The 27,849-nt window shown below is 34.6% G+C and overlaps 1 protein-coding gene across 5 annotated transcripts in view; it reads right to left on the bottom strand.

The window, feature by feature from the left end:
* LOC127476457 (cadherin-10) overlaps nt 1-27,849 on the bottom strand; it is a 97,914-nt gene that overhangs the window by 57,961 nt on the left and 12,104 nt on the right. Inside the window, exon 2 of one of the 5 annotated variants that reach the window (XM_051799399.1) lies at nt 3,655-3,766. The exons of 3 other annotated variants lie outside the window; for them this stretch is intronic. The gene's annotated coding sequence lies outside the window, so the exon portion shown is untranslated. Of the gene's footprint in view, nt 1-919; nt 988-3,654; nt 3,767-27,849 lie in introns of those variants that run through there. One more of the 5 variants, XM_051799400.1, reaches the window with a different exon arrangement.

The following is a 27,849-nucleotide window of genomic DNA, read 5'->3' as shown; positions in this document are numbered from 1 at the left end:
TCTAAATCATCAATAAAGATATTAAACAGGATTGGTCCGAACACTGATCCCTGGGGGACACCACTAGTGACCAGCTGCCAACTGGATGCAGCACGGTTCACCACCACTCTCTGGGCCCGGCCCTCCAGCCAGTTCCTAACCCAACAGAGAGTGCCCCTGTCCAAGCCGTGGGCTGCCAGCTTTTTCAGGAGAATGCTATGGGAGATGGTGTCAAGGGCTTTGCTGAAGTCCGGGTAGACCACATCCACAGCCTACCTCTCATCCACCAAGTGGGTCACCTGATCATAAAAGGAGATCAGGTTGATCAGGCAGGATCTACCCCTCCTAAACCTGTGCTGTCTGGGTCTGATCCCTTATCCATCCTGTAGGTGCTGTGTGATTGCTTATTGTTTTTTTTTTTCCTTTAATTCCTTGGAGAACTGTCTAAATTTTTTCAGAAAAACTGTCTTAGAAGAGGGTATGAGAATTCAGAAGAATTTTAATAGTTTTGCTGGCTTCAAGTATTTTTTAAAAATACTTGAAACTGTTTAAATAGCTTTAAATAGTTTAAAATGAAACTACTTTATCAGTCTTTCTCCTCAAATCTCCCTCTAGTTTTTCTTCCAGAAGTCTGTTTCTTGAATTTTTCCCAAAATAGAAAAGAAATAAGGGGGAAAAAAAAATTAAAGCTTTCTAAAATCTATCAGATATATCCAAGGTTCCATATTTCTGTGTAATATCCTTCTAAATTATATTAAACTTACTACGGAGGAACATTGTGCCTAACTGTGCTTCTTTATACAGGTTTTTGGTTTTGTATTATTTTTAATGAATTTTCTTGGAACAATCTCTAGGAGATATACCAATCATCATTGAAACTATTAATAATTTCGCCATGAGCTTTCAGGTAACAATTTTCAAACCAGTAAGCAGTACTTACTTTCCACAAGTTGATCACTTCTATATCTCTCAGAACTTAAAAAAAAAGTTTTAATGCTGCTCCAACTCTATCCACAGAATCACAGAATCTCAGAATATGCTGACTTGGAAGGGAACCATAAGAATCATCGAGTCCAAGTCCTGACCCTGCAGAGGACCACCCCCAAGAGTCACACCATGTGCCCCAGAGTATCATCCAAACATTTCTTCAACTCTTTCAGGTTTGGTGCTGTGACCACTTCCCTGGGAAGCCTGTTCCAGACTCAACCACCCTCTGGGTGAAGAAGCTTTTTCTAATATCTAACTTAAACCTCCCCTGATTTCAAAGGTAATTTTAGCAAAATTTGCAAAATACTATATTTTGCTTCTCAGTCTTGCAACCTTCCCCCTCCCAATAATATTAAAACATACTTCATACAGTTTGAAACTCATAAGATTTAACAGCTGTATAAAGGGCCATGAATGCCTCAAATAATGCACATCTCAGAATTCCATTTACTGGTAACACCAGGAGACTGATCTTTTACACTAGGGATGCTATTTCTATATTAAATTATGTCCTCTTTTTGTCTGTTTTTTTGACATTAATGTATAGTTGTTTTTGGAATTCATCAGAACTAAATTTAAAGTAGTAACTTTAATATAGACCAAAAGCTTGTGTTTGTTTGCTTTCTGGTTTTTGTTTGTTTGTTTTTTTTGATAAAGAAATTTTAGTAAAGCTCTTTTTCTTGCGAAGAGAAAATTTGAACAAAAATATTTACTTGGGATAGCTGCCATTTAAGAATTTTTTTCTGTATTTAACCTTGGTCAAACTTGAACTGAATTTTAATTTTTGACATTTCAAAAAGCTTGCTTAAGGAAAGATACTTATGCAATGCTATTCCTGTTTTCTCCATTTCTGTTTCAGTTGGGAGACATTATCTATTCACAGCTCTAATCTTGTCTTTTGGCCCTTTTTGCTGTTTGTACAAAAGACATATATTTTTGGAACTGAAGATGCTTCCTGAAAAATTAGGTTAAACTACATTGGAATTTTATGAGGAGAATGACATTTAATTTTATTACAATGGAAGGCACCAGAGTGTGTTTTGTTCTTGTTTTATTCTTGCTCTGCAGAGTTGATACCAGTAGGGCTATTCTTATATACAGCCACTGTGAGAAACTTTTCTTATTTTCTGCCCCATTTCCCTAAATTTTTGGTCCCTCTCCAGCCACCAGTATAGAGTTACCACCACAGGCTACAGACCTTCTGTCATAGTAAGCCATCAGCTTACAGCCAAACTTCCTACGGCTATCAGCCATGAAACGCAATTCCTACCATTTTGGTTCTTCCTTGAAGTAGGCAACTTAGTAAGGTACCTCTCTATTTCAACAGAACTCTGATTCCTGGCTTATGATGTCAGAAATGAAATTCAAAACTCTGACTAGGTTTTGAAATAATAGGAACTATTTAACAAACCAGTAAAAATGGAAGTAGGAAGTCAGTTAAGTGCAGAAAAAGCTGCATTTTCAATAAGCCCCAGAAGAACCTTTAACTCAGCTAATTTAGTTGCTTTAATTTATTTGCCATCTCTTTATCAAAACCAGAAGTAAAGTTCTAATGCTTTAGAGAATAGTGTGATGAAGCAAGTACTTTAAAAAGACACCTTTACAGAAGACTCTAATTCAAAACACAACAAATATTTCCATCTGTAAGTGTAACCTATTAGTGTAAGTTATCCTTAAGGGAAAAAGAAGACAATACATTTTATGAATATTTTTAGAAGTACTTGAAACAGACAAATTAGCTCTGTCAAATGATCAATTCTTAATGGATTCTAATCTCGTTATTCCTTGTATTACAGGTTTATGTTCACTGCTTTTTGTATTATATCCCAATGAAGTAATCTGAAGTCATTCATAATTTAATTGCTTAGTTCTGAAATAAGGAGATAATTGGTAAATTGTCAATAAGCTGCTTATTTCATAGCCTGAAGTAGAACCCTTATACACCACAGTGACCGCACTTCAAGTTATTAAATTATAACGATTTGCAAAATAGTCAGCTATACCTTTGAACTTCAGAATTCAGTCCTCTTTATGAAATCCTACAACCCTTGATCTGTTAGGAATTTAAATTAAATATGCATAGCCCAATGCTAAACTAAAAAAAACTCAGCAACTAACATTTCAGGAATTAGGTATTATAATTACTAATACTAATCATATTTCCCAATCATCAAAAATAATTCTCTCAAAGGAGTGTTTTCCATGTTGTTTTCATAATTCATGGGGAAAAAGACTGAAAATCAAGCTGAGAAAACAAAGACAAAGGAAATGCTGCACATCACAATTTTTTTAGATTTCCTTTGCCTTTGTTTTCTCAGCTTGATTTTCAGTCTTTTTCGCATTGGCCTCTTCAGCCACCAGTGTGCTTGTAGTAAATGTGGATAGAGCCCTTCCCAGATCTTCGTTTGCAAAGCCTAGTCGTAACTGAGTGACGACATTATGCCTTATTTTTAAGAATATTTATATACTACAAATCCTATTTGTTATTAAACATCCCTCCACCCCCAAGTTATCATGCAGTACATTGACTTCAAAGTAGAAGGCTAAGGATTCTATATTTTTTCCAATGGTAGTTCAGTAACTGGATATCCAAAACTGTACTTAGGCAAACAGAAATGCAAAAAAAAATTGGAAAAAGTAACTCCAAGCAGATAATAAACTGAAGAGGAAGAAAGTATCAAACCTTACCTCCTCCCAGTTCCCTTGCTGTGGAGAATACAGTCCTCCACCCTGTAAAGATTTCTGGGTGCTTCACCACAATCCTTCCTTGGTCTTCTTAAGGAAGAATGAAACCCTCAGGCTTAAGATATAGTGCAACATTGAAATGGTGAGCAGAAGAGCACAGAAAAGGCAGAAGATATTACTAGGTTATCTTGCATAAAAAATTTGTCTGTTTATTAATGAGGCTTTTCTTTATTAATTAGATTACTCAGATACCTAACAATGATTCTTAACTCTCTGCATATGATGAACTCTCTTTTTCTCACAGCAAGACATTGAGAGGACACTATTATGGTGGTTCTCTACATGTACACTTAAATTTATCTTTGTCACTAAAATTTTGGAGGAGAGGTTATGAGAGCAGGGCTGACAAATGGTAGGTGACTTGTGGACACATGAAATTTATATGAAACTTTATAATTTCTGTACCCTGTGAGGTCCCTATATCATTTAATCATGTGTGGCACCTTGTTCCCTTCTAGATGATTCTTTCCTATCTGATTGCATATAGTGAGTTAAGTTTCACAGGTCCTGGTAGCTACCCAGTATTTCTCTGCATAATTTGGATGAACAAATATAGAGTCTGCACAAACCCTCTAAGCTGAATTAAATAAAAACCTCAAATTAAAAAAAAAAGAAAGAAAGAAAGAAAGAAAATATCTGAAATTTGCAGGGTATGATTTAAAAAAGAGTGGAAAGATCATTATAGGTTGCATAGCATAACAATAAACTGCTGTCTGAGTTGACACAGGCAGGCAGCCAGAACAACCACAAAACCATGGGTGACATACAAAGAGTAATTTTATTTCATTACCTCAGTAACCAGAGGATCCCAAAGCAGTACCCAGATGGAGACCCACAAGTGGTAATGTTAGGCTTAGTCCATGCTAGAGGGTCTGCTATTTGCACTAGTTTATCAAGGGCCCTTGCATGGGTAGTATACCATCATGCTGTGATCTCCTCTGCTTTTTTATCATCTCTGACCCTTGATCTTCTCTCTCCCAAAACAGGAAGCCCAGGAATGTCCATGAGAGCGCCTCTATGTCTCTCAAAACACCTACGTTATCTCTACACAGAAATTCTACTCAAAACAGACAGAGGATAAACAGCAGTAGGTGTAACACATGGGGTTTCCCACACTGTTATTGTCCAGGCCTTGGCAATTCCAACTGCAAGGTCACTTGAGTGAATCTACCATCCTCCTTACCATTCTTCCAGTTTTAACCCTCTTCTCCCAACAACTACCTAGGCACAGTTCTGAAGAAAATAATGGAGAAAAAGAGTATAATAGTTCTGAACAATCTCAATATGGTGGGATTTTTATCCCTTATCAGAAAAAAGAAAACAGAAAAAAAAAAGAAAAAAAAAAAAGAAAAAAAAAAGGGAAAGAAGAAATGTGGATAGGAATATGATTCTTAAGAAGTTTAAGGAGTATGAAATAATCTTTCCTCTCAACTCAGCCTCATTTCAAATTCTGTGTCCACAATTGAACACACATCTAATTATTTATAACATGTAAATTATTAGAAATCAGGCTAGCAGTAAAATGTTTAGGAACAAAAATGTTATTTTTGAGGCAAGAACTACACCTATTTACTCAGTCTACAGAAAGAATAATAGACAAAGGTGGTAGGACTGTAGTTTTCAGAAATACTATTGAGAATAAGAAATTATTCTCAATGCACACTACAGATAGTATAAGCAATTGACTTCACTCACAACCATGGTGATTTAGGCTAAGCAAGAAAATCTTCCTATATATTTGCAGGATTATTTGGCAGCTGAAATGAGGTGTGGCTGAAGGATTGGAAGAACAGTCTGAGAAAACTGTTTTCAGAAATGGGCTGCCTGCAGACAGTATAACCAGAGTATTCCTCAAGTTCTTTTCAAGCTCCATCCCATAGAAATCTATCCCTTCTTTTTCCATGTCATTATTTCTTTTCATTATGTCTTTCTACATCTGGTACCCTTGCTACCAGTGGCCACCCTATTCTCCTATATGTGAGTATCATTCTTTCCAGATCAACTGCACCTTTTCCATTTATCTGACTTCATCTCAAAAGCAGCTGTAGATTTACTTGTGTGGCTTGAAAGTGACTTAAATTCTCTTGCTTGCCAGCCAGTAGAACATGCTTTTCCACATCAAATGATACAGTCCTAGACACATGGTTCCCCCCCATTTAGATAAGGTGCCACCAGTCCTCTGAGTTTCCTTCCATAAGATTTTGTAGTTGTATTTATCCTTTAAATTGCCTGCTATGCTCTCCCAGATAGTAAATTTAGCTCTTACCTCCTCCACCATGAATTCATCCCATGTATTTCTACCTAAATGATTATTCCCTTTGTGTTTAGCCCATGACCATGCTGCTTTCTAAAACATCCAAATTCCATTAGCAGACTTTTTTCTTTTACAAAAAATAGTCCTCTACTTCATATATTTTAGTATTTGATTATGCTTGCTAGCTTCTCACTTTTGATTCCTTCCTTCCTTTTCAAAAACAAACAAAAAAGCAAACCAAACCAAAACCAACCAACCAAAACAAACATAAAATACCTCTCACAATTAAAAAAACCTGTTGGGACATTTAGCATGCGTACTAGGTGAAGGGTAGAAGAGAGTGATGGTGGAGAGAAGGACAATGACCTGTTCTGAAGTGAAGCAGTGAACAAGCTCCAGAATGTTGTTTTCTTCCTCTGAAGAAGAAAACGGTAACTTATCATCGAAATTAAATCTAATTCCATCACTATCTTGTTGTAATTTAGACAAAAGAATATGCTGAAAAGATTTTGTTAACACCCCATTTTCTTTTGCTTGTTTGTTACATTCCATCTTTGACAGACCACGATTTTTCTGGAAATAAAAATAGCAGAAAATTCTGTCTGAATTTTGCCAAGAACAAAACCAGAGAGATCACTGAGTATCTAGAACTGGTGACTTAATAGTCCTTCTACTTGTGCTGAACTGTTTTCCTGACCGGGATGAATTATGAAGAATAATGCTGAACAGTTACCAAAAAGACATTCTTTTCCTTCAGGGCAGGTGGATTTTTAAATCTCCTAGCCTTTGCTATCCAATGCTTTCACCTGCCAGCAAACTCTAAGCCTTATTAGAGAAAAGAATAAGCACAGAAGCATGCCAAATATCTAAAAACTCACTCTAATCTCATCAGGAGTTTATATCTTCAGCTCAGGCTGAAACCTTACAGCTTCAGAGAGCAGAGCCAGTTCACTAAAGCATAAAGAATTGGGGCATTGAGAGACTGTGCCTGCTTAGAAAACTGTGTAATTTAATAAAGTGTTCATTGATGTCTACACAGTGGCTCCTCAAACTTGTGTTAGTGCCTGTGCCTGCAGCATGGATAGTCACATTCCTGCTAATTAGATGATAGCAGAAGGATTACACTCTTTCTTAGCAATCAGGAAGAAATGGAAGCAACCATTTCTCATGAAAACTCACAGTTGAAACTAATGGGAGGATCATATTTTAAGAAATTTTGTTGAAGCATACGATTTTAACTTCCACATTTATTAGAATAAAGCTATAAACACTAAAAAATGCACTATGTTATTCACAAATTTCATGAATGTTATATTTGGTATTTAAGAAAAATATTGAAGGATATAAAGGTACATTTGCAATGCATTTGATTTTTTTCCTGCAAATATTTCTTAAAGTGCATAGAATTTCATCTTGTGTTCAATTACTCTATAATAATTTTATAACACTAAGAAGTCCTGGTATGGCTTTTTGTATTGTTCTCAATTTATACAGGAAAGAAGTCCTTTTATGAGGTGACTGCAGTTTCTTGGACCAGGATGACCTGACATTACAAAAAAAAAAAAAATGTAGGGAATGTTAACATCATTTATTATACTTGTCTAGTGTGTCTGGATCAAATGATCATAATTTCTTCACCCTTAGTGAGTCAGAATTTTAGATTCTGCTTTATAACTTGGCCGTAAGCTGTTATAAATGTCAAACCATGATAACAAACCTCCTAAGAATATACCATATATATTTATAGTGTATAATAATCTGTAGCCTTTTGTGCCCTACATTGTACCAACTACAGTGCATTGGAACAAGATGAAGTACTGTACATCGTATTTTCAATTTAGGTAATATAATATTTGCTATTACCTCTTCCATGTGAAACTATCTGTTTGTTGTATGAGGTATGCATGAAGAGCTAATTAGAAGATCATATCCTGCATTTTCCCAAGTGATTCTTGCTTTAAAATCGTACACATCAGGCTGCAAGCAACATCTTTTCAAAATTAGGTTTACAGCAGAATTAACTGTAAAGACCTGTGATTCATATAATAGAAATTCATCTTTTTGCATATTTAAGTAATGAAAATGATGTGTGTTGCCTAGTATTGCAAAAGGATATCTGCTCTTAAGTAGCATATGGACATTATAAACTGCTGATGGGCACGAAACAATTAGAAACTTTGGAGGCAAGGAAATTTTCACTTGAGAATCTTTCTGTGTACTATAAAACTCCACCTGTACTATAATTACACTTACACTCAGGAGTGCTTTTTATGCTTAGAAAACATTATTTATACATATACCAACATTGCTGTATAAAAAAATAGAGGTAGACATTGATCAGATAAATTAAATTACGCATGGTCTGACCCTGCAGTCCACACTTGGATCAAGAGTGTTTTGAATGCCTTCTGCAATATCTGTAGAGTTCTATGCTTTATATAATCTCTGTTAGCATCTCAGCTTTCAAGGCAAGAGAGGTTAGGCCAACATAATAGCAAGCTAAGTTGGAAAAGTCTGTTAAATTTGTGGATTTCAGAAATATTCACTGGGCAAACCTGTTGACATTTAAGAACATGTTTGTATAGTACAACTTCTTTTGATATATCTTTCATGGTTGACAGCTATACAGATATATATATATATGTTGGTTTGCTGATTTTCTGTATATTATAATTTTTTGATGTTGACCATAGCATCTGAGAAAGCAGTAATAATATAGGACTATTGCAGAGATAGCCTGAAGACCATCACTGAATTTGTGATGAAAGTCAAATAAAGACATGCTTACTTTTCCTGTCCAAATATGATCTATGTAGAACACTTCTTGACAAAATACATACTTAAAAGTTATTTCAGGAAAAAAAATCAATGTGCAGAAAAACATTTGTAATACCCACCTCAATAATGGGAAGAGGGACTCTTTTCAACAAGAACACTCCTCTGGAGAACTAGATAACTGAATTCTCCTTTTTTTAGTTTGGTTGGTTTGGTTTTTTTTCCTTCCCGTAATGTAACACATTTCACACACTGTGATGTATGCTTTTCTGTGAAATACATGGGTGGAAATCAGCAACCACTTTGCACTGGAAACAAACTTGCATGGCTAATTGGTCGAGGTGCCACAATTTGCGTCCAGGTGCCACAAGTGACATTTTTTTCAGAACGATAATTTCACCTTTCTCTCCTGATTTTCAAGGGAAACCAACAAAACACCTTCAAAGACAAACCTGTAACAGAACTTCAAAACTCATCTGGAAGCCAAAAACAATTAACTCAACTGAATTTTTGGTTTTATGGAGCATTATATTCTCTCTCCCTTCCTTTTTAACTTCCATGTCTGCAGATTACAAACTAACTAAACCTCTCATTTCTTTGAGAGCTAAATCTCTCTTGTTATTCTCTAAAATATTATTTTCATAACAATCTATTTCATTGGGGACAACTATATATGCATATATGCATTCTTTATTTACAGAGTTAATGTAATGTAGCTTTCTAATTGAAATTAAAAAACTTCTTCAACTTCTGTATAAAATCCACTTTTTCTATTTCAGAACCAAAAAACATCCTGTATGCCTGAAAGAATGTTTTGTTTTGTGGTTTCCTTTTTTTCCAAATACAGCAAGAGAGGCTAGTAAAATATTTTGACTTTATTAAAAATGCTATACCTCTACTGTAACTTCTTGAATAATTACAGTTACAGCAACACTAGCAATCTTTATGACATTCATTAGTGCTTCATCTATGATGCAGAGAAGGAATATAAGCTTTTCTATTACTCTACAGAACACATAATAAAATATTATGCTATTATTCTAGATCATCTGAGAGTGTATAGCAAGCATGTGACAGGCAAGAAGTCAAATTGCATCTTTTGAAGTCTCAGGATACAATACTGAGTGGTCCTTCATTTATCCTCTTCTGCGAGGCTTCTATTTTGTATCCTGTAGTTATGTACCCCATTTCAAGCCTGTTTCATGAGGTCATTAATACATGAATAGTAATAGATTTAGTATTAGTCAAGTTAAATCATTTGGCTGCTCAGTAAGAAGAGAGTGTGGTAGACAAGAAAACAATAGTAAACTCCTCCCTAGCTTTATCCTACATAGGATAAAGCTATGCTCTGAAGAGCTATAAATACACTGAAGTTGTTATAGCTGCATAACTCAAGTAATAGAGTATTGATATAATTGAGTGTGGACTGATGAGCAACTACAAAATATAACAACAAACAGAATCTTCCTAATCCATAGGAACACTGTCTGCTTTGCTGTCCTAAGTGAAGAAACCTGTGTCTCAGATGAAATGTTGAGTCAAGCTATGTGGATAAGCATGAGCAGCCTTTGTCTTCAAGAGATGTGAGATATAAGGTAAATTCAGGACATTTGTAATTAGTGCATGAGCAGTTGCATCCTGAAGGTCTAAGCATGATCCAGGTGTCTGGAGAATCAATAGTTAAATAAGGCATATATTGATAAATAGGACAAAGTGGAGAGTGAGAAGCAAGAAAAAAGACTGTAGAAAATCAACAACCTGTATCTCCTTTCCCAGGCCCAAACCTTCCTTAGCAGCAAGTAGCAACATCTATGGTGTAAGGCATGAAGATATTCAAGAGTAATAACATTTTCAAGGAGGGGGGCCAAGTAGCAAAGAATAAAGCCTGACTCGTGGTAAAAATTAAAAGGAATTATTGTCCCTTAGTGGTATATGTGCATATTTACTTGTTTCACCTTGGAAAGTAAAGATCTTCCAGCATAACTCAAAGTGAATTAATGTAGTGATTTGACTTAAGAAAGCCTGGAATAATCCCATAAGATCATAGATAAACTTGTTCTTAAAAGGGCTGTAAAGGAAAGAAAACTAGAGAATGTCTGGGAAATTACCCAGGCCTTGGAATTCATCGGAGATGTTTTCTTGTGGTCTGCAAAGACTGCTTGAAGGAGGAAAGATGACAGATCCAAGAGAAAAGATCTGAGGTGTTGAATTTAAGTTTTGAATTTATCAGCATGGCCATGAGTTCATTAAAAAAAAAAAAAAAACAAACAAACGAACAAGCATCTCACCTATAGTTGTGGTATTGCAATTTCTTTTCCTCCAATTTGTCTTATGTCACAGCATTAAGACATGGTTAAATATTGTAAAATACAAACTTTGAAAACTGCTAATAAAAGAAAGTAGGATTATTTAAAAGGTAGGACTTTTATTTTGTTTTTCCCCTCAGAATGTTTTCTCTCCAAAATGTAACTTCATTAAGTCCAAAATCATTCTCAAAATCAGTACAGATGGCAGCTAATCAGTCAGAGATGTTAACTGAGGCCATTCCTCTCCAGAAGACTGTTCTGATCACCAAGTCTTAGGATCTCTCATCACCCTCTCACTGAAATTGTTCCACACTGTAGACTTTTTTCATAGATGATGAAACACAGAAAAAGAGGTAAGATGGTATGACAGCTGCCCAGTAAACATGTAGTTCAAAAAGACCTCAGAAGAAGAAAAATCAAAGTCAGGTAGAATGTTATATTACAGTCTTTACTATATTCTGGCAATGTTACATTCTGGTAATCTCTCCCTGCTCTTGCTTTCTGCTTGCAACACCAATTAGTATCTCTAGGAACCAAACCAAAAAATGGAATAGAACAAGTTTTCCTCAATAATTTCCAAGGCACATATTTTGAGACTTGCGCGACCTAGTTTATGTAACACAAAAAGGTCCGGTTACCCATAAATTTCCAGCTAACCACTTTGTTTTATTCAGGTACTTGAAAACTGAAATGTTCTAAACTTCTGGACACCTGAACAAGTTTCCTTCTGACAGAAACCATTGTCCTTCTTCATTTCCCCATCCCCAGTGACCACTAGTATTGCTCTAAAACAGTCTGAAGCAATCATCCAACAGACTGTATTAAACTGAAAATATTCTGGTTTTTGTTTTGTGGTTTGTTTGGGTTTTTTTGGTGAGAGAATGCCGTAGAGTAACACATGCAGAGTAAATTAGCTTTATTTTGTAATACTCTGTAATAAAAAGAATGAGGTTTCAGCATCATTTGCAGAAAATTCAAGAAATTTTGTACACGATTTCTTTACTACGGACAATTAATTCAGACAATAAAAGGAATTCTTAAACTTTTTTTGGCTTTTGGTATTTATAAAATGATTTGGAGGTGAGAACTTAGGTAAGGTTCACTTTGGTGACATGTTACCTTTTTGAAACACAACAGTTTTTGGCCAACCTGACTTCTAAGTTGGAACACTGTAATATAGTGAATTGGCAATTGGCGGGTAACACAGAGCCCCGACAGCACCTATATTATTATCTAAATGTATTATCTAAAACGAGCACCTGTTGGAAAGTTTTCATCCATTTCAGTCAAGAGAAAGAAGAAATTCTCTTCCTGGATAAAAATGAATATTGGAGGAAATGAAGAAAATAGTCATACAAGTAAAATAAGGGCCTATAATTATTTGCTAAAATTATCAGGAACTAAGAATAACATAAAGGAGAAAAAAAAGTTTTAAAGTGTATAGATAGAATTGGAATTTTTGATAGATTTTTTGTGTTAGCTGGTTTCTTCTTCATCTGAATTCTCTGAGACAATTTCATGAAAGGCTTTGGAACTGAGATTATAAAACTGGAGCTCTTCAGACAGTTAAGGCTTTATTGTAAGTGCTATCTGAGAGGTGGTTGAATGGCTGATAAAATTTAAAGTTATCCGGTTCTGGGTACAGTTGCTTGTTTGTTTTCTTTCTATGCATATAAGTATGTCTGCATATATAAAGTTTGCAGCTATAGGGATACTTATTCAGCAAAGTATATAGTAGTTGGAATATTATATGAAGATAGAAAAAAATCTCTTCTGAACGGAAACCAAGAGAAAACTGGAAAAAATAATCAAGGCTTTGTTTTACTTTTTGATTTATATTTTATTTTTCATTCAGTTCAATTTTGTATTTCAAGGAAACCCATTTGTATTCTGTTTCTCTGATAAGTCCCCTCCAATCAAGTGTGCTTAATTTGTTCTGCCTTCCTTCCTTCCTCTCCCTCTCCTTCCTTCCTTCCCTTCCTCCCTTCCATTGTTTTTGCTCTATGACTACAGTCCCAGATTCCTTTTACATGTCTGCTGGACCTTCATAAAGTAGCAACCAATATTAGCTATTCAACCAATATTAACCAGCCCTGCATGTCCCTTGTCCCATCAAGCAAGACAATCTTTTGCCTAACAGCTCTTTAGTCCAAGCTGAAAATGCAAAGCTGCAAGGGGCTCTACTAAGCAGGGTCTTTACCTCTATGCAAAGTGACAATGAGTCTTGCTATTTTGCTCCAATGATTCTCCAACTACACCCACAGCAGTCAGAAAACAAAATGCAAACAGTGTATATGTTGTCACATTTAGCTAGCAAGCAAACAACTAAAACAGGCTACCTCACAGCTTAAGAATACTGTATTACTGCAAGGTAACTGCCATGGTCAAAGTGAAAATGAATTCATATTTCATAGGTTTATCCAATTCCTTCCATTGTTAAGCAACAAATAGTTTTAATTAAAATTATGTATTTCCACAAATACTGTCAGCTATAAAATCAATACTGGTGTAGGATTATATTTATCCCAGTAAAACTCAATGATTTATAACAATATACCTGTTGTAGAGTGAATTCTGTGGTTTTATATAAGTAATTATTTCATGATGCATGCAATATTTACAACATTTTTTGTCTCTTTTTTTTCTATTTTTAATCTAAGATGAATAAATTACTATTGTAATTGGAAACAATGCTTATAGTTCAGTTGTGATCAAAAGTTAGTTAGGAGTCAAAACATATTTCTGTGTGAAAAAAACCCTGTTTATTTGTAATTAATGTGACTGAATAAGAATTGTACAAGAGAAATACAAGCCATTTAGAATACTAGAATAATTTATGCCTGTCTATTACCATCTAGTCTCTGTTTTTTGGAGTTATTTGTGGGGTTTTTTTTAGAACAAGGGACTGTTTCATTACAATACAAACAGCTTATAATTTAACTTAAGGGATTTTTTAAACAACAGTAATTTTTTCAAACTGAAAGGAATTACCAGTGGTTAATGATGTATTGATCTTTGAAGTTTAAAAACTACTAGAAGTGTTATAGAGTGTTTTTACAGGGCCTTAATCCTTCCTTGTGCTATATTATATGCAATATTTTTATATAATTTCTGAAGGATAAATACTGTCCTAGGCAACATATACACATTTTTCTCTACAGAATATTCTTCTGTAAACTTATCAGATGTCTAGAACAGCAACTGAAATCTCCCTTGTAAAGATCACAAATGGGTAACCACGAGGAGACTGCAAAAAATAATTCTCTAATTCGAATTTTTTGAGTCAATAATGTCCACAAACTGTCAGCTCAGTTATAAACAGACTTCCATCCTCATAAATGAAAAGATAATGATCTATATACCACCCAGATCCCTGTAAAAGCTGCCCTGAAAAAAGGTCTTCTTAGGACAACAGGAGTTTGATATTCTGCGTATTTAAAGGCAAAGCCTTTCAAATCTCCATATGTGAAATATATAGAGATGCATGCAGCAAATAACTGAGGTTTTGACACTAGCAATTAAGAGCTTGGACAAACACAAAATACTTCTCTAAAACAATTAATACTTTAAATTTTTTTGATCAGCTACAGAAAAAGCAAAGAAATCTCACACTTAATCCCACTAGAGGCATAACATACCAGAATCCCTCAATTCATTTTTTGCTTTCCCTATTAAACCTTCTTTATGTCACTTTTATATCACTTTTACCCTTCTCTTTCTTTTCCCCATCCCACAGCAGGGGGAGTGAGAGAGCAGCTGTGTGGTGCTTTGCTTCTTACAGGGTTAGGTCATCCATTTTTTTTTCTTTTCTTACAGAAAGTTATCTTAAATAAAGGTACTTCTTGGGGATAGCAGGAACCAGATGATCTGTATGTTTTTACCAGTAGATTTCTTCAAATCTCTTGCATGGAGGGAAACAATATAGAAGATCACAAAAGTATATGTGATGGACACTTCTCAGGTTACAAAGTCATCAGGAAAACCTAAATCTTACATCTTCTAGTAACACTATTGTCCAAAAGCTGGCTACAAAATAAGTCCATAAAGATACAGCTAGAAGAGTACACATACTACAATATATTCTGACACCTTCTGCAAAAAATATTATAGGAAGTGTCAATACAGGAAATGTTGACCATCTGTTATCAAAATCACTCCAGGGGAAGTAAATCTATTTCCATCCAGAGCATACCATGACTTAACTAGGAGCTAAAGCATTACTGTTTTACCCAATCTGCTTTGATATTTTTACAGGATGGCATCCAGCTTCTCACTTCTGGTAGGTTTATCAGACAGAATCTCTGTCATACTGCTACAAACATTATTGCACCTGCCAAGAAAAATGCATCAAACTAATGCTAATGTCAGCATGGGAAGAAGCAATGCTGAGCATTTAAAACTTCCTATTCTCATTTACAGTAAAGCAAGCAATTATAAGAAGGTTAGGACTTTAGACGAACACAGGAGGAAGGTTACTTGAGGTCCTACATCAATTTATTAAGGTCCAATGGATCAATGGTTCTAAACAGAAAGTGATTCTTAACAGGCTGTAAAGGTCACATAAATTAAATGGTAATACATCCCACTGAGTGTTTTTATTCTTATGACTCATTGTGTTCACTTTTCCAATTTCCATCCAGTGTCACTCTTGAGTTACTTGTTCTAGCCTATATTTTGAACATCAATTTTCATTGGCATGTTGAGAGTTATCCTTTCTTTTCTCAATGTTTTCTTTTTATCCCTGGTGTTTCTTTTACTCCTCTTCCAAACACTTGTCTGAGAAAGGTAGACTGGCATAAGAATCTAATGACAGTGTTATCTTTATGTTACTACAAGAATGTCAAGGATTTGTTCTCAGTTTCATCAACAAAAAGCCAACTACTTAAGTGACTGAAGTATACTTGCTGAAGATATTCACTGATGCCACTCAGAGCAAAATGTGATATATATTTAAAATGTATATTATGGTATCGAAAGAAAGTATCAGATTTTTTCCTCAGTGATGAGAAGCACAGAACTACAATGTTATGAAATATATATATAAACATCAAAACTTAGAGGAAAAGTCAAGAAATTATTTCCTCCCTCTTCTGTAAATATTATTTCAAAGTAAAAGAGATATTTCATTTGTAATTACTATTATATGAGTGAAGATTTAAGAACTCAAGTGTAATTTCTTCCTGTGCCTATGAACAAACCTTCCAACTACAATCTCTTTTTCTTATTACTCAGTGCAACTCTAAGACAGACAGCTTTATGATAGTGAAGAAAATAAATATCAAAACCACGAAAAGCATAAATACCAAAACCAGTTTTGAAAGTTTTGCATTTTTCTGGCAACTTGTGAGGTAAGACATCAAACGCTACCTGACAGACAATGAGGTCAGCAAGAAGTCATGTCACAGAGTAACCAGATCACAGCAGCAGCACAGCTGCTGTCATTTCTATCCTTCGCCCTGACAGGTGCTTTATGCGTCCCTTCTTCTCTTCAATAGGGCACCAGCCTCTTCAATACCTCTGTGACTCAGTGTTTTTCCAAATCCTGTTTGATAACCTTCTCCAGTTTAATTTCCCCTCCAGGAGCTTTATTTATGCAAATTGCTGAGGTCTGCTACAAATGCTCATCTATACCAAAGTATGCAAGCTTTTCCCACAGTATCAAGATCTGTAACATCATTGTACTCTTTTCATTAAAAGCTCCTTTTATTCCTTATCTTATAGAGAACCTTCTCATAAGGAACAAAACATCAGTTCTATAGAACAATATTCTGGAAATAAATTCATGACCTCGACTGCTTAGCCTTCCTCACTTAGGGGCCATTTTTCACTGAGGTATTAAATAAAGATGAATTCTTTCTTATGGGACCTGGAGGGGAATAAGGAAGGAAGAATTAGGTACTAAGTAAAAAGGATTATATAGTAAGATGAAACATGGATATGCTAAAACAGACATGTAACTTAGGTATAAACAGGAAATAGGAAACCAGTCTAAGGGAGAGGAGGATAAAAAGAACAAGTGACAGCTAGTCAGAAAGGATGAAGAAGGTACTGAATTAGTCATCTATCAAATATCTTTGACATCTGTGTATTAATACAAAAACACACTGAGTGAACAGAGAAAATTGTACAGTGTTCTGTTGTAAAAGTTGAGAATCAATCATATGATAAGCATAATAGACAGCTGGTGCAGTATCGCATAGGACTGGAAGAATATGATAATATTATGTGCAGGAAAGCCAAGAAGACTAAAGGAGGAAGTAGTTTTTGAAAGAAACTGTATGGTACAAACAAAAGCTTTTGTAGTGCAAAAATGGCATAGGAAATGCAGGAAATAATTAGACTTTGGCTAAGCCACTATCATTTCATTCAAAACATAGGGAAGCAAGCACCTCAAAAATATAAAATACACTATTGCTAAATATCAGTGTAAAGGAATAACAGAAAAAGAAAGAGGTAAAATGGACAAAGTCAAGGCACAGAAAGAAAATTCAGAGACATCTAGGATGAAATAACTCTGTAAGAGGATTAGAAACAGAATCAAGATTGAAAATTTTGATTCAATACTCAGTGGAGGAATAATATTTTCCAGACAGAATGAATGAAGTCAGAGAATACAGTGCGTCCTCACAGCAGCATTGCTTCTGAAAGTAGATATAGGACAGGTAGTAATACAACTGTTATTGGCAGCAACACAACATGTTATGATCTCTGCATTGAATGGGAAGGATTAACTGAAGAACCTAGGTGTGAATGACCATGCTTTGCAATCCTGTGAGCTGTGTAGCAATATGAGTTTACAATCAATAGCCATGAGACACTGGAGAAATCCATAAACAATTCCTAGGTGGAAAGTGATGTGAACTCCCCCTGAAGTGGATAGAACAATATTGGACAATGGGTGCAGCTGTAAGCAAGGTAACTATTAAGTTATGGAGTGACTCGTTCGGTAAGAAGACATTCAGAAAATCCAGCAACCCAGTAGCAGTGCATCCTTATGTTGATAAAATAAAACCACCTCAGCATAGGAATCAACAATACTTAAAGACCACACACTGTTCACTGCAATTTACAGGTTTTTAAAGCCCTGGGCCTAATGAATTTGCCATTACTATAGAACATGAATTGGTTGAAACAGTTTCAGAATAGTCATTCTCTGATTAAAAATATATATTTTCCACTCCAATTCCTCTCTAAATTCTTCCTATGATTGAATAATTATCATGCCTTGTGGACAGAGAAAAACTACTAAATGTCAACCCTCTAAATGTTCATGAGGCAAACAGATCACTGAATATAATTTAACAGCATTGTCTGGATTTAAAAAAAGAAACCAATATATAAGGAGGATTACTACCTATGAGGAAAATAAAGTGTACCTTCATATATATATATATATATATATGTCTCAGACAAACATGGGAAGGGCTCAGCTAAAATAATAGATCCATTTGAATACCACACCTTAAGAGAGGTGTAGAGAAATCAGAGTAAAAGAGAAACTGTCCTGACTATACTGGCACAAGTGAAAAAACTGGTGTCCTTAGGTTATTAAAAAACAAAGGCATATGAGACAGGATAATAAATTATAACTTAGAAATATTAAAGACTTCAGTAAACAGGACAGAGGATTATCTGTTATCCATGTCTACTGAACAGGCAAGAAGTAATGGTTGAGATAATTTGTAGCTGAGAAAAAAAAAAAAAAACAACAAAAAAAGCAAAACACAAAACCAGCCCAGTGAATTAATTTTTTTTGGTAATTTTTATGATAATTACTTCTACAGACAGAACTAGCACACATTAACATAGTACAATTCATCTCTTAAGACTGTCTTGGAGATTAACTTCCTTTTCCACCTCTATCCATCCTTAATCTTGTAAGTGCTATACCCAGAAGACCAACTCTGAACTTCATTTTATTTAGAGTGAAAAAAAAAGAAATAAAAGGCTATTATGTAATGTATACTTTAAGATATCTTTTGCTTCTGCACAATAACTGAACAAAGTAGAAGAACCAAGTTTTTTGAGCCAATCTTAATCATACAGTTTTGTGAAATCGAAAATAATAAAATGTTCCGTTAACCTAGATTCAACTCAAGTAGTATTTGCAGGCTGGCTTCTACAGCCCTCTAGGGATATAAACATAATTTGAAAAACTAAATGCCTACTCATATTTTGTTTAGTAGTAGCTCACCATCCATTTGCTTTTTTAGAGTTGTCACTTTAGACTACTGGATTTTCGGAAGTACCTTATAACATCACTGGAAACAGAAAACAGCCTGAGGGCCTGAACACAAAATGGTTAATGCTTATATACCCACTGTGTCTTCAAGGAAAGGAAGATGGAATGATTCCAAGCATGCAGAAGAAATGCTGTCTGAAAGAGGAAAGATAGTACGAAAACTGTAATCACACTGCTATTAAGGATGACCTGCCTCCAATATAATATTTGATTCTTTTAGATATTTCAACCATTTCAAATCACACTTAGCTCTAATGTGATATGTCCTTTATCATCAAACTTAAAATATTATGTTTCCAAAGAGATTGTGGTGGAAAGAAGCAGAGGAAACAAATCAATATAGCTTAATTTACAGAAAAATTCTTAAAAAAAAAGAAAATAAAAGAAAAATAATCAACATTTTATTAAATTGGCAAACTACTTCCTAATCAGACTTCAAAGTTTCAAGATTTATTTTATTATATATTACATGCTTTTACTTACGCATAAAAATATGATACCTAGCCAGTGGACATGGATGAACCTGAGTTAGGGCAGGTTATTTCAAAACTCTGTGAGCAATTCCCCAGCCTTGTCTACTTAGTTTATAAATGCCTTATATCTTTGACTGTCTCTAACAGGCCACAACATTGCTAGTCAAAGAACTCAATGCAAAGACTTACCAGAAGTATAAGAAAATTCAAGCACCTAGACTAGACAGTTTACACAGGTCTTAATGCTGGAAGCCCCAACACACTATAGAAAGATGTAATTTTTTGCTTTTCACTCCTGTGTAGTGTTAAATGGGTAAAGTTGCATATCTTCAGTGTTATGTGTACCCTGGGTTATGTGTTTCATCTCCCATTAAACAGCTAAGACATCCTGGTTCTTCTCTCCCCCATAAACCAATTTTTCTCAATTATGGCACAAGACCTCAAGGCAGATGGAAGGTTTTTGAAGAGGATAACCAAATTCCCCCACGGTGTTTACAAGGAAAGAGCCACAGAGATTATATGTAAACCAGCTCAACTAGTAGGACAAGTTCCCAGGATGAAACTGAGATAGAGTGCTGTTCTCAAAACCTATAAACTCATAACTGTATAATCTCAAATAAACAGAAGACTTGATTTTAAGTTTTGTTTGGTATTTAGTGGTAATAGCAGTGCTCCCTTTCTAGGCTGAATACTGATTGTTAGTTCAGTTTAAGTTCAAAACAAAAAAAAAAATCAGTTATGATATTATGATTTATTTTATATTTCACTCAATAACCTTCATGTGCTGCCCAACCACCTGTATAACTCAAATTTCTGTCAGGTAATAAGACCACAGACTGAGCAGAGCGGATATAGTTTGGGGGGGAGGGGGTTAGTGGTGGTTGTGTTCCTTAATTATTATATAATAAATGGACAAAAAGCAGCTTTCAGTAATTCTGAAATCTTTGCTGTTATGCAAACAAGGCAATGCACATATAGATAAGAGATCAGTGCTTATGCACAAACACTGCTGCAACTCAATAACCCCCATTGCTTTGCATACCTATCAGTACCTAATAAGTGATATATGATAAAAACTTACTTATCTTTAATTAAATCTTCATAAATAATAGCCTATATATACTGAAAATTATCCAGAAACTGTAGCTGTACATCATGAACACTGTTGAGCATTGAATATTCTTAAAAGCACTATAAAATCAATGTTTAAAAATGAGTAAAAGAGTGAACACTAGAAAAATATATTTGTAAGCATATGCAAAGTATCATAGCATCTCCAGAATTATCTGGATGTGTGTACTGATCCTTGGAGATAGTTTGTTCTTCCAGGTAGATGTAAAAGGACTTATCCCATGATTATTGATGTCTGAAAAATTTTTTACTGTTTCTCCTTGCTACTGTGCCACATCGTCTTTTATGTGGTTTCAGGGCATTGTTACCAAAATTAGGTCTATTCAAATTTAACCAATTTTTGTGGATCCTGGTTATGTAGCCCATGAAGATTATACCTGGAAGAGATATGACAGTACTTAGTGACACACTAAACCAGAAATTTTGTATGCCGAGCCAGAATTCATATATCTTGATATAAAAAATAATTCTATGTTTCAGCTACATAATAATATTTCTCACAAAGGACTTCAGGCTCTTTTTAGCCTGTCACAGTAAACCAGTCTTTCACAAGAACTAGGATTTCAAAGCATTCAATTTTTAATTTGTTATATTACATCATACAGATGAAAGTCAAGCATCTGTGGTTGGCAGGAAATATGAAGTGAGAAGTAATGAACATAAATATGTCCTAAGCAAAGAACATAACACATAAAAGGAACATCATAATACGAGCACCCACACAGCACAGAAAGAAAGTAGGTGATCAAGTTCTGGATAATAGTTGGGCAACATAAAAACATTACAAAAATTTTGGTTATAACTTTGTGAAGAGAAATATATAATATTGAAATTTTAGGAGTAAAATATGTGCATAAAAAAGCACATAAATGAAAGTTTGTAATTTGATTTCCCTTATCATTTGATATTATAGTCTTATGTGGAAGACTTAATAATCCTAAAATATTTGGCAGTGTGAGACTTACAACACTGTAGTATTTAAGTGAGATAACTTGTTACTGTTTTATTAAATATATAATTTTATATATTGCTTTAGATGTGAAAATTTCTACTCAATGCACCCTGAAGCAAAAGCACAATTAAGTGCTTCCTAGGTAATAAGAATGATCAGCTACGTTCTCCTTTTGCATTTCTCTGCCAGGACAAGCTCTGATCACGTGTATTCTATGTAAGATTCATTCATTCCAATGTCCTCTTCGTTTCATTACTTAAGCAGAATGTGCACTGCGGTTCTTAAATCAATTAAATCAACTACCTGACAAATACTTACTGGACATCATTGAAAGGTTATGCAAAAAGACACTGCCTTCTAAAAATTTCTTGAGAAATTAAAATTACCCTTTTATTAAAATCAAGGTGGAAACCAGTGAATTGTCTGAAAAAATGATGCATCCTAAACACAGTACTACTAGGCATCAACTGAGACAAATATGTAAGATTGATGGCTAAGTGGAAGTTAAAAATAGTTAACCTCAGAAATACAGAGTTGTTTTATTCTTATTTTCTGCTAGAAAATTAGTCTCAAAACAAGGCACAGCTTTGATTAAGGACTGAGTTGGCCAAAGCACAAGTGTGTACACATCTGCAAAGTATTAAAAGAAAAAAATAAAATGTGCTAAAATTTATAAATCTGATCAAATCCTGCCAACACTTATGGAAATTAAATACAAGCTTAAATAATTTTTGAAATGCTTGAGTCTCCCCTGCACAGAAGCATGTGAGTTTATCAACATGCTCTGGCCCTCAAACTTCTGCAGTTTTCTTCATACAAGCTCCAAGTTTGCGACGCAGAGTAGGAGGTGGCTTTTAATCCTTCCTGGAGGCAAACTCTTTCCCTCTAATTATGAAGAGGACATGAGAAATCCACTGACATTGAGGAGCTTCCCCAGTGCTGTCCAGCCCTGAATTTCCTGTTCTTCACATGCATGACTCTTCCACCTGAACAAGCACACAGTACTTCAAGCATGGCCTAATTGACAAGAGCACCTGACTGCTGCTGTTAACTAAAATGCCTTTCAGAGAAAGTACCAAAACACACAGAAAGAGGCAGTGCAGATTAGTTCTTATTTACTCTCCTTCGGGATTTTTTTTTTTTAAATTAGTAGGAAGAAAGACTCTAATATGGTCTTTTCAAAAACTGTGGAGTCCTTGTGGATAGCAATGTAGACTAACAAAGAGAAAGCAGGAAAGCTGATCACTGTCACCATTTCTTTCTCATGTAAATCAGTTGTCAGAAACTCAGAGGAGCTAGAAAAGAGCTATAGCCTGGTCTAAGACTAGCATAAGGCCAGTGGAATATCTGGAGATGTATTTTTTTCTTTGGCTGAGAAGAACTTGATTGATTGCTCTTGGAGAGGCAGTTCTAGAGACATAAGGGTTTATTTTCTCTGAAAATGTTTCTGTCCTGCATAAGACATCTTGAGGCTATTAAAAAATTGTTAAATTCTTTTTAAACGTGTTAAGGCAGGGAATTTTGCTCCCATTTTTAAGAAACTGCAATTTCTTTTGGTTTTTGTTGCCTCAGTTGGTTAGTTGCCAAGGTCGTGGGTTCAATCCCCATATGGGCCATTCACTTAAGATTAGACTCAATGATCTTTGCAGGTCCCTTCCAGCTCAGAATATTCTGTGAATTCCACTGACTATTTGCTTACTAAAAAGGGACAGTTATCTCCATGACAGTGTTTAATAGTGCTTTACATTAGAGAAGATGGATATAAATCCATTGCAGGAAAACATAGATTTATTTCTGAAGCACATTGACTTCATTACATCAGTCCAATAAGAAATAATTTTAGTTTTTGTCTTATTTCTGTATTCAAGCTTATAAGAGTGTTTAAATTATTTCTACACTGTAAAACTTAGGGAAGGAAAAAATTGCTTCATTTGCAGCTAATGTATACCTAGTCTTCTCTGTTCATCCTCACGAGAAAAGAACCAAGTTCACTTTGGTAAAGGAAAGATTTTTTAACCTAATGTCAAAAAGTACATGTCAGTGTCACAACTCCTATTTTAGCACTTCTCTTTTCAACTTAAACAGCCCTTCTCAGTTTGCCCTGAGTATTGTAATCTCCAAAGGCTAAAGTCATAGCAGCAAACTCATTCAGTCTGTTTCTGCAGGTGTCTGAAAAGACGGTATACCTACTTTTAGGATGTAAGAACAGTGGCTGTGATTGTTGGGAAACTGTGCTTTTGTGACCTTTATGTCTTGTTTAGAATTTCTCTAGGTATACAGGCCCTGAAACACGTCAGTTATATACTACTGCAGTTGTACAGCAGGATGGCTTTTTTTCTTTCACTACCACAGTCAAGGTACATGTTGTTTAGACTAGGTGGTTGTCACACTAGATATAAGTAATTTTGACAGTCAGGAGTACACACTAAATACACAAGTTCCACAGATCAGCGATCAACCTTATCTGACAGTCTAACCCCAGAATAAGTTTTAAAAGCATTTTTTTCCTTTTGATCATCTAGACAAGTTAGGTGACAGACACTTTTCAGTCTCTCCTTTATATACAGGATCTAACGGTTTCCAGCATAAATAATGTATTTACTTACCTGCCTAAAATTCTAACTAAATTATACACTCTGGGATTGAAAGAGAAAAATCTACTATTCAACAGGTGTAATTTGCAGAGAGGCCATACAAGGGATTTTACAATAGAGATGAGGAGATTCTAACAATTCTACTTCTTTCAAAAACATATTCTGAAATGGACCTCTACATATTTCCAGACTTTCCTGAATATAATCACAAAATAATTAATTTCTGTTTTGTTTTCACCTCTAGATGCTCCACAAATAGGAACAATCACTTTAATTGACCATGTTTCCTCTTCCCTCTCTAACTTCAATGAAGACTTTGATTGATTGAATTATTTCATCTTTTCAAAACAGTTTCCTAACTATCTACATACTCTTTTTCCCTTCATCTTCTTTATGTCCATCTTTTCCACATAGCACTGTCTGCAAATTCACTTAATCTCATGTCAAATTTATTTCTACTCAAATCCTTGGCCAAACTATTATTTCTTCTATCTGAATATCATGCTTCTTTTACATATGGTTTTATCCTTCATTTATTGAAGGATGGTGCAGTGCATTTTCATGTGAATTAAGAGATGCAACCTTTACAACACTTTCTAAATTTCAAAACTCTTCTGTTCAGGAAATTAAGTGAATGCTTATTTGAAGTGCTTCAGGGATGCATATCAATCAATCCATTGTTCCTCCACAACGTCAACTGACATCAGTTATATTTCTGCTTTTTTGCACTGCATGAACACAATCACATCTCACTGGAGACTTTCTTTTTGGTAATTTATGACATTCTGAATCATCTTTCTGTATCTGTGCTTGATTTTTTGCCTGTCTACTTCCGTGTTTTTCATGTGAAGCATGCTGCCTGCCTACCTGAAGCTTTTATAAGTGAATACGTTTTAAGAAACCCTTAAACTAAATGTACAAAACACCCTCCAAAGCATTCTACATCTCCTCTCTTGAATATTCTTTAAAAAATTCTGTGCTCAATCTGCATTAAATGTAACCACATGAAAATTTTACTGACATGCTTACAAACGTGTATTAATCCAGAACAAGATGTTAAGTTGGAATTTGGGGAAATAACTTTCTGGAAAACTTTTTAAGATTTCATTTTCAAAGCATTAAGCTTCACACCTTTCTGTCCATGTTTCTATCGAAACTGTGACATGCATTTAGATTTGTTTTCCTTGTGAGGAACTTCACACCATGTCAATTCACTTGAATGAGCAATTGCAACTCTTTCTTTTGTTAATTCACTTACTTTAATATTGTAGGCAAAGTGTACTATAAGAGGCAGATATAGAAGGAGAGAAAACTGTTTGAGTGTGTTACTTGTTAGTAGAATTTTACTGAGATGAGGAGGAAATCGTGGCATTATCACATACATGTACAAAACTGTTGAAATTCTGTATCTTCTTACATTAATGTTATGATTCTTCTCTCCATTCTTGCTGATAGGCAACAGAGTTTTATCTCTATCTAACCCAGTTAACCTTAAGCAAAGAAATCACACTATCTCTAACCAAAAGGAATGCTTCAGCTGTTGACTGATTCATCACAGTGATGAGCTGGCACAGCATACAACTGTACCTCAGTTAGTGATTGTTTATTAAAAATCACATTCTAGTGACTAAGATTTTAATATATACCATATAATCGAGAGAAAACATATCTTGTATTGCTATTCCTATAATATTTTTATTTTCTGAACAAATTTAAAAAGCGTGTAATACAGAACAAGGCAGTATTGGTCATGTGTACAGAAAGTAGTGAAAGCATCTGACATTACAAAAATATCCAATTGGAACACTACTTCTATTTCAAAGGTGAGATCTTAAACAGTGTTTTACTAATTTTCATTGATAGCATTTCCTCCCTCAGCTGGGAGGAATAATAACTCACAAAGTAATAATTTGCAATAGATTTTCAATGATGAGCATATTTTCATGTTATCTGAAGCAGACTATAATATATGTCTTTCAAAAAGGAAAAAAAATCAACCTTTCTTTTGAAGGAATGAGAACCCCTGACTTAAAAATTTAAGTACAAGCAGGAGTGACATCTTTACTTTTTTTCCAGCACTTTACAGGGAGTAGTATTTTTGAATCTAGGAATTTTAATTAGAATGGAAGTTATGGCTAAGGAATCAAATATGGACTATGACATAGAAAACTCCTTCAGAAATTGAGCAAGAATATGATCTGTACTGATTACAGACACCTACAGGCATTATCTTAAAAAAACCCAAGGTATTAAATTAGTATTCACTTAGCACAAAACCAAAATCACTCATTTTGCTGAATCCCAGTGAAAATATCAGGAAAATATATAGCATTCTTGTGCTGTTACTGCTTTTTTGAATGCAGGCTGGTATGAATTTTCCTGAGCTAAAACCAGAAAGTAAAATGAAAAACAAGAATGCTACCACAGATCTTAGATTTCTGTTAAACATTACAGGATGCTGAAGTGGATATTGCCTTGAGTTAGCTAAGTATTAAAGTATTCTACAGAGATATAATGCACTAATACAATAAAAATCTATTGACAATTGCCTTGAATCACTTAAGGATTTAAGAGTTCTACAGGGATCTAATGCGACAGACTAAAAATCTATTTCTATGTGGTAATGACAGTCAATTTTTGTGAGATTTCTCAAATAGATATTTATAGACCCTTGCAAAAAAAAAAAAAAACAAAGAGAGTTTTGTCCTGTGAGTGATTTGGTTTGCCATTTTACATTCACTATTAAAATTCATACGTACATATCTATCGCCAAAGCAAGGAATTTTGCTGGTAAGCGTAGAAACTGTGTGCTAGAAAAGACTATCTCCTTGTTTCATACAATTATCCTCTTGCCACGAGATGGCACTAAAAGATTAAAAATATCTGCATTCCTAGGGCTCCCATCTGAAAAAATGAACAAACTTTTCAGGGAATTGCACAAGAAATGTCTTCAGTATTTGACTTTCCATTTGGTTAGCAAGTTATGAATACCATTCTACTTACTTTGACCAAGCACTGTGATGCAGAGACTTACCACAGAGTTGATGAATATGGAGAGAAAAATTGTTTTACTAAAGCTTAAGTGTCCTGCAAATTGCAAAGAACAAGCAGTGGACATTCAGAATGACATATTTCCTTTTTAGGACAGGGAAGTAAGAACATAATCAGTAGATATATTAATAAAAAACTAAACAGACATAAGAAAAAAACATCAAAAAGTTATAGTCTTCCCTAAGGAAAATTTATCAAAGTTCAACAATCTATGTATTAGGAATTACGTCTTTACTCCACTCAATCTTCCATCCCAACTGCAATTAAAAAAAAAAAAAGAGAAGCTGATCTCAAATTTAGTGAACTCTTTAAAAAACTGTATGGTATATAATGTGAAGAATATTGAAGAAACTATATTTC

Source organism: Manacus candei, unplaced genomic scaffold (assembly GCF_025592945.1).
Source record: "Manacus candei isolate 608988 ecotype Guabito, Panama unplaced genomic scaffold, ASM2559294v1 h1tg000049l, whole genome shotgun sequence".
NCBI classification, from domain to species: domain Eukaryota; kingdom Metazoa; phylum Chordata; class Aves; order Passeriformes; family Pipridae; genus Manacus; species Manacus candei.
The sequence above is the reverse complement of the archived record's forward strand: the minus strand, read 5'-3'. Positions and strand labels throughout refer to the sequence as shown.